The sequence below is a fragment of the Hordeum vulgare genome, chromosome 2H (genome assembly GCF_904849725.1).
Source record: "Hordeum vulgare subsp. vulgare chromosome 2H, MorexV3_pseudomolecules_assembly, whole genome shotgun sequence".
Taxonomy (NCBI): Eukaryota; Viridiplantae; Streptophyta; class Magnoliopsida; order Poales; family Poaceae; genus Hordeum; species Hordeum vulgare.
The window spans coordinates 145,933,401-145,942,287 of NC_058519.1; positions in this window are offsets into that span (position 1 = coordinate 145,933,401).

Genomic DNA, 8,887 nt, shown 5'->3' on the forward strand with positions numbered 1-8,887 from the left:
ACCATAGATCATTACTGTGGTAATGAGGAATGGTGTTTCAGGCTGCTCTTCAGAAAGAGAGAGCGGCAAACCAGGCTGCTCTTGAGAAAGAGAGACTGGCAAGCCAGGCTGCTCTTGATGAGAGGGACCAGACCACGGCACGATTGCTTGAGGAGGAGAGGGCCCGTAATGAGGCGGGTCAACGGGCCCTGTACAAGCTTTTTGTGGTATGTTTTTTTTCACATTAGCCAAATCATGTGTGTAATGTCTGTTTCAATACTAACTAATACGACCCACTCTTCAGGGTCTGTGCGAGAAGAGCGGTCAAGTCCCTCCGCCGATGCCCGTCTTCTCTTTGATTGGCACGGTGAGTTTCATTATGAACTAGTATTAATAATTGAGTGTCATCATGCTAACTGAGACATTGCAAAATATCTTTTCTGCAGAATAACTCCTGAGCGGCATCGCACGACCCTTCTCCAGGGCAACCGTCTCCAAACGAAGCCGGCGCGAGCAACCATTGTGTTTCTCCTCCTTGATGACCACTACGGTAAGTTTCTCCTCCAAACTTAGCTTGTTTTCCTCTAAAATGAAATAATTAGCCCATTTAGCTCCAAGAAGACATAATTAGGTAATTTAGCTCCAACAAGAGGAGAAGAAATAGGCAAAATGAAACGAAAGAAGAAGAAGAAGAAGAAGAGAAGAAGGAGAAGGAGGAGAAGGAGGACGAGGAGGAGGAGGAGGAGGAGAAGGAGGAGAAGGCCAAGGACCTTCTAGTCCTTCTCCTCCTCCTCCTTCTCCTCCTTCTCCTCCTTGATTTCTTCTTCTTCTCCTCCTCCTCTTTCTTCTCCTCTTTCATATTATCCTTGCTTTAATTTCCCCAACAATGAAATAATTAGCTCATTTAGCTCCAAAATACCATAATAAGCTCAAAATGGCATAAGAACCTTGGTTATCTCATTAGTATTATATACTTAGCTTGTTTTCCTCTAAAATGGGATAATTAGCCCATTTAGCTCAAAAAAGACATAATTAGGTAATTTAGCTCCAACAAGAGGAGAAGAGGAGAAGAAATAGGCAAAATGAAAAAAAGAAGAAGAAAAAGAAGAAGAGAAGAAGGAGAAGGAGGAGGAGGAGAAGGCCAAGGACCTTCTAGTCCTTCTCCCCCTCCTCCTTCTCCTCATTCTACTCCTTCTTCTTGATTTCTTCTTCTTATCCTCCTCCTCCTCTTTCTTCTCCTCTTTCATATTATCCTTGCTTTAATTAACCCAACAATGACATAATTAGCCCATTTAGCTCCAAAATACCATAATAAGCTAAAAATGGCATAAGAACCTTGGTTAGCTCATGAATATTATATACTTAGCTTGTTTTCCTCTAAAATGGGATAATTAACCCATTTAGCTCCAAAAATACATAATTAGGTAATGTAGCTCCAACAAGAGGAGAAGAGGAGAAGAAATAGGCAAAATGAAAAGAAAGAAGAAGAAGAAGAAGAAGAAGAAGAATAAGAAGAAGTGAAGAAGGAGAAGGAGGAGGAGGAGGAGGAGAAGGCCAAGGACCTTCTAGTCCTTCTCCTCCTCCTCCTTCTCCTCCTTCTCCTCCTTGATTTCTTCTTCTTCTCCTCCTCCTCTTTCTTCTCCTCTTTCATATTATCCTTGCTTTAATTTCCCCAACAATGAAATAATTAGCTCATTTAGCTCCAAAATACCATAATAAGCTCAAAATGGCATAAGAACCTTGGTTATCTCATTAGTATTATATACTTAGCTTGTTTTCCTCTAAAATGGGATAATTAGCCCATTTAGCTCAAAAAAGACATAATTAGGTAATTTAGCTCCAACAAGAGGAGAAGAGGAGAAGAAATAGGCAAAATGAAAAAAAGAAGAAGAAAAAGAAGAAGAGAAGAAGGAGAAGGAGGAGGAGGAGAAGGCCAAGGACCTTCTAGTCCTTCTCCCCCTCCTCCTTCTCCTCATTCTACTCCTTCTTCTTGATTTCTTCTTCTTATCCTCCTCCTCCTCTTTCTTCTCCTCTTTCATATTATCCTTGCTTTAATTAACCCAACAATGACATAATTAGCCCATTTAGCTCCAAAATACCATAATAAGCTAAAAATGGCATAAGAACCTTGGTTAGCTCATGAATATTATATACTTAGCTTGTTTTCCTCTAAAATGGGATAATTAACCCATTTAGCTCCAAAAATACATAATTAGGTAATGTAGCTCCAACAAGAGGAGAAGAGGAGAAGAAATAGGCAAAATGAAAAGAAAGAAGAAGAAGAAGAAGAAGAAGAAGAATAAGAAGAAGTGAAGAAGGAGAAGGAGGAGGAGGAGCAGGAGAAGGCCAAGGACCTTCTAGTCCTTCTCCTCCTCCTCCTTCTCCTCCTTCTTCTTAATTTCTTCTTCTTCTCCTCCTCCTCCTCTTTCTTCTCCTCTTTCATATAATCCTTGCTTTAATTCACACATTTAGCTCCAAAATACCATAATACGCTAAAAATGGCATAAGAACCTTGGTTAGCTCATGAATATTATATTCTTAGCTTGTTTTCCGCTAAAAATGACATAATTAGCTGAAAAACATCATATTTTGTTCTTCTTCTGACTTTCTTATTCACATTTTTGCAGATTGCATATACTACATGCATGGAAGCTGGCATTCAGGGTGTTGAACAATGTCGATGGATGAACTTTATATGTATATCATTTAGTTTTCATTTGAGTTGATGAACAATGTCGAACTATATGTATATGTATATATGGATAAACAGTGCAATACTTTGTATGTTGGTTCTTTGGATATATGGGGATGTACATTGATTTATATGTATATCATATATGTGTGGTGAATTATATATATGTGTTGGCAAGTATATGTGTGGTGAACTATATATCATATATGTGTGGTGAATTATATAAATGTGCTGTCAAATATATATATATATATATATATATATATATATATATATATATATATATTGTGTGTTGTGAAATAATATAAAACAAAAAAAACATGTACTATATGGGCTCTTTGCCGTCTGCCAGCTGATGGCAAAGACCTGTGCCATCAGCTGGCAGATGGCAAAGGTGCCACATGGCAGCCAGCTGTGCATCCTGGGGTGTCTGTATAGTCTCTTTGTCGTCAGCCTCCACGGTGGGCAGACGGCAAAGAAGAGGGCACAGAGGAGGGGGGAGGAGGAGGCAGACGGCAAAGAGTGGAGGGGGGAGGGGAGGAGTAGGCAGACGGCAAAGATGGAGGGGGAGGCAGACGACAAAGATGGAGGGGGGAGGGGAGGAGTAGGCAGACGGCAAACATGGAGGGGAGGCAGACGGCAAAGATGGAGAGCCAATGCCTATCGGTTGCCGTCTCGAGCACTTTGCCGACTGCTCCTAAGGAAAGCTGTCGGCAAAGAGCTTTGTCGTCCGCTTTGGGGGGCAGACGGCAAAGAAGGTCCTATGCCGTCGTAGGCTGACGCGGAATGTTTGCCGGCCGTGAGAATCTTTGCCATCTGTGATTTTGTCTTTGCCGTCTATGATGGCAGATGGAAAATAAGTTGATTCTTGTAGTTCATGCTATAATTGTATTAACAGGAAACAGTAATACATGTGTGAATAAATAGATCACAATGTGTCCATAGCAAGCCTCTAGTTGGCTAGCTCGTTAGTCAATAGATGATCATGGTTTCCTGGTCATGGGCATTAGATGTCATTGATAACGAGATCACATCATTGGGAGAATGATGTGATGGACAAGACCCAATCCTAAGCATAGCACTAGATCGTATTGTTCGTATGCTAAAGTTTTTCTAATGTCAAGTGTCTTTTCCTTCGACCGTGAGATTGTGCAACTCCCGGATACCGTAGGAGAGCTTTGGGTGTACCAAACGTCACAACGTAATTGGGTGACTATAAAGGTGCACTACGGGTACCTCTAAAAGTGTCTGTTGGGTTGGTACGAATTGAGATCGGGATTTGTCACTCCGCGTGACGGAGAGGTATCTATGGGCCCACTCGGTAGAACATCATCATGAGCTCAATGTGTCTAAGGTGTTAGTCACACGATGACGTGCTACGAAACGAGTAAAGAGACTTACCGGTAACGAGATTGAACAAGGTATAGGTATACCGACGATCGAATATCGGGCAAGTTCTATACCGACGGACAAAGGGAATTGTATACGGGAGTGATTGAATCCTTGACATCGTGGTTCATCCGATGAGATCATCGTGGAGCAAGTGGGAGCCACCATGGGTGTCCAGACTCCGCTGATGGTTATTGGCCGGAGACGGTGGCGAAGGCAGGAATATTTTTCCGGTGTGGCAGAATTTATGAACAAAAAATCATATATAATGTAACTATCAAAGAGCTCGCAAGAATGCTATCTATGTATAACTTTATGTTCAGAAAATGCAACCGAAATGCAGGAGTTTTGTATTGACACTCAAAATATATATCTTACTAGATGGAGTTTCTTCTTACTCAATGAAAATTACATGGATGATCAATCACAAATTTATCGTCAATATTAACTACACGAACATAAAGGATATCTGCAAATCATAGAAACAATAGATAAATCATGAATTGGAATAGTATCATAGGAAACACATTATACAAGTTTAGCTAGTTAGAAAATATGCATTTCCATGAGGAGGTTTCACTTTTATTAAGTAGACAGAGAAGTTTCCTGGTCAAAAGGGGTTGGGTTCAGCAGGCATAATCTCTGGAATTGTTTTGCTAAATATAATCATTAGCAATTTTGTTACGTACAGGCTGTGTACTCTATTTTATAAGGGGCATGTGCAGTGGACGCATGGCTCATCTAAAATCAAACACGTACTACAGGAGTATGCTGGTGTATTTGCACAAATTTTAGGTGTGGCGGGCGCCAAATCTTGCCAGATTGCTGGCTTCGCCCCTGGCCGGAGAGGTGTCTCGGTCATGTCTGCCTGCCTCCCGAACTCGTAGGGTCTACACACTTAAGGTTCGATGACGCTAGGGTTATAGGGAATTGTTATACGAGGTTATCAAAAGTTGTTCGGAGTCCCGGATGAGATCCCGGACGTCACGAGGAGCTCCGGAATGGTCCGGAGGTAAAGATTGATATATAGGACGGATGGTTTTGGACACCAAAAGTGTTTCGGGCGTCGCCGGTAATGTACCGTGACCACCGGGACCACCAGAGGTGGTCCCGGGGGTCGACCGAAAGGGGGCCACGACTCCGGGAGGCTAGATGGGCCAAATGCAGGAGGGAACTAGCCCCTAGGTGGGCTGGTGTGCCCCCCACAATCAGCCCAAGGCGCAGGAGGTGGAGAGGGGGGAAACCCTAGGCGATGGTGGGCCTAAGTCCCACCTAGGGGTGCGCCACCCCCTCCCCGTGCCCTGGCCGCCGCACCTCCCATCTGGGGGGGCTGCCGCACCACCTAGGGTGGGAACCCTAGGGGTTTCACCCCCCTCCCCTCCTCCTATATATAGTGGGCGTTTCGGGGTTGTTTGACACACACTTTTCCCTCTCCCTCGGCGCAGCCCTGCTCTTCTTTCTCCTCCTCTCTGTCGGTGCTTGGCGAAGCCCTGCCGGGACACCTCGTCTCTCCATCGACACCACACCGTCGTGCTGCCGGAGATCTTCCCCAACCTCTCCCTCCTTCTTGCTAGATCAAGGTGCAGGAGACGTCACCGGGCTGCACGTGTGTTGAACGCGGAGGTGCCGTGGTTTGGCACTAGATCGGAATCACACCGCGATCTGAATCGCCGTGAGTACGACTCCATCAACTATGTTCTAGCAATGCTTCCACTTAGCGATCTTCAAAGGTATAAAGATGCAATCACCCCTCTCTCGTTGATGGTCTCTCCATAGGAAGATCTGAATATGCATAGGAAAATTTTGAATTTATGCTACGTTACCCAACAAGATATAAGAGGGAGGAGGAAGAAATCCCGCTTTATATAGGCACCCCACTTTCTAACCGTTACAACCGTTTTTGCACGGTTGTGGTACAACCGGTTGCTACGGCGGTACAATCGGGTTGCCTATTTTAGCGGTACAACCGCCTAGCCACCGCCCAACAACCGGTCGAAAACAAAAAGTTGGCCACTGGTTCCACTTGACACGGCTGTTGGGCGTGGCTAAGTCCCAAGCGGTACAACCTCTAAGAACACCGGTAGTACCTGCTATACTAATATAGCGGTACAACCGGGCCACGACCGCCCAACCATCGCAGCTAAACAGAACCATCTCCGGTTGTAGATCTGTGCTCGGTCAGTTCAACCATCCAGGGGTTGAGCGATACAACCTCCCTAGGCAGCGGTACAACCGGTCAATTAGAAAGGAGGGGCCTCTCTCTCACTGTTGCATGGATCGAGATGGGTGTAAAAGATTGTGAGAAGAATTGATTCACCCATAGACTTCTAATGTGGATTCCCTCTTAATAGTACGAGATCCCTACGACCAAAGAGAATAAACACGTAGGGAACATGTCTTCATTCTTTTCCATTTGGAGGGAATACCTAACCGTCTTGTGTCTTACATATGATACATACACACTTGACACCCGGTTAGATTACATAGTGATTTTTCATCATCGCCAAAACACTTAAGGTAGGAGAATGCCGTTACACACGTTTTATATGCCATTCTTCATGGTGTACGGGGTGGAAGCAGTCCTCCTATGTGACGTTATCCATGATGCACCTAGAGAGCGCATGTACAAGGAAAAAGAAGCCGAGTTAGATCGGCGGGATGACTTGGATGCACTAAAAGAAGAGTGCGATATTGCTCTGGCACGTTCCACCTTCTATCAACAACAGTGTCGGTGCTATCAGAGCAGGGAAATTTGTGTTGAAAATATGCCCTAGAGGCAATAATAAATTAGTTATTATTATATTTCCTTGTTCATGATAATCGTTTATTATCCATTCTATAATTTTATTGATTGGAAACTCACATACATTTGAGGGTATATAGACAACACACTTTCCTTAGCAAGCCTCTAATGGACTAGCTCGTTGATCAAAGATGGTCAAGGTTTCTTGACCATAGACATGAGTTGTGATTTGATAACGGGATCATCATTAGGAGAATGATGTGATGGATAAGACCCAAACTATGAACGTAGGATATGATCGTGTGAGTTTACTGCTACTGTTTTCTAAATGTCAAAGTATGTGTTCCTATGACCATGAGATCATGCAACTCCCGGACATCGGAAGAAGGCCTTGTGTGTATAAATCATCACAACGTAATTGGGTGACTGTAAAGGTGCTCTACAGGTATCTCCGAGGGTGTCTGTTTGGTTGGCATGGATCGAGACTCGGATTTGTCACTCCATATGACAGAGAGGTATCTCTAGGGCCCACTCGACAATACACCATCACAATGAGCTTGCCAGCAACGTGACTAAGGATTTGTTCACCGGATATTTTGTTACAGAACAAGTAAAGAGACTTCCCGGTAGCAAGATTGAGCTAGGTATGCGGATATCAACGATCGAATCTCGGGTAAGTAACATACCGAAGGACAAAGGGAACATCATACGGGATCGATTGAATCCTTGACATTGAGGTTCAACCGATGAAAGATCTTTGTAGAATATGTAGGAACTAATATGGGCATCCAAGTCCCGCTATTGGTTATTGACCGGAGAGTGTCTCGGTCATGTCTGCATAGTTCTCGAACCCGCGGGGTCTACACACTTAAGTTTCAGTGATGATATAAGCATAATTGAGTCATAGTGTTGGTGACCGAAGGTTATTCGGAGTCCCGGATAAGATCCCGGATGTGACGAGGAACTCCGGAATAGTCCAGAGGTGAAGATTGATATATAAGATGAAGGTCATCGGAGTCTGAAAGTGTTCCGAGGCGTACTGAGGGATTCACCGAGTGCCGAAAGTGGTTTCGTGAGGCCCCGACAATTGTTGGGGGGGCTCATGGGCCAAGGAGAGGAGGCACCGCAGCCCACCAGGGGGCAGGGCGCAACCCCTCTCCCCATCCCACTTTGGCCGAAGGGGGTGGGCCTCCTTGGGGTGCAACCAGCCCAACTTGGGTGGCAAGGCACCCAAGTGGGGGGCGACCCTAACCCTAGCCGACGCCCCCTCCTCCCTTGGTCGCCGGACCCTAGGGGGTAACCCTAGGGCGCCCTCGCCTCTCCCTTCGTCCTATATATAGAGAGGAAGAGATGGGGCAGCCACACGACAATCTTAACACGGCACTACCCCTCCTCTCCCTCGAAGTTTCTCTCCTCCATAACCCCTCGGCAGAGCCCTGTCGGGCTGTCACCAACAACACCTCACCACGCTGTCGTGCTGCAGGAGGACTCAGGCTGCTACTTCACCATCACTTGTTAGATCGAGGAGGTGAAGGCGTCACCATGATGTACGTGTGTTGAACGCGGGGTGCCGTCCGTTAGGCACTTGATCGGTAGATCGCGGGATAGTTCATGATTGGATCACGAAGACGTACCACTACATCAACCACGTTCTTAAACGCTTTTGCTTAGCGATCTACAAAGGTATGTACATGCACTCCCTCCTCTCATAGATGTTAGTCTCCATAGATTGATCTTGGTGAGCGTAGGAATCCTTTTTGTTTCCCATGCGACATTCCCCTAAAGTGGTACAAGAGCTAGATGTCATCACGAGTAGAACACAAATGAGTTTGTGGGCATTGATATTTAGATTGCTTCCCTCCTTTGTCTTTTCTTGATTCCTTGGTATTGTTGGATGAAGTGGCCCGTACCAACTTTACTCGTCCACGTACGAGAGACCGGTTCCATCGATTGACATGCAACTTGTTGCATAAAGATGGGTGGCGGGTGTGTGTCTCTCCTACTCTAGTTAAATCGGATTAGACAAAAGGTGGTCCTTGTAGAAGGTCAAATAGCAACTTGCATATCACCGTTGTGGTTTTTGC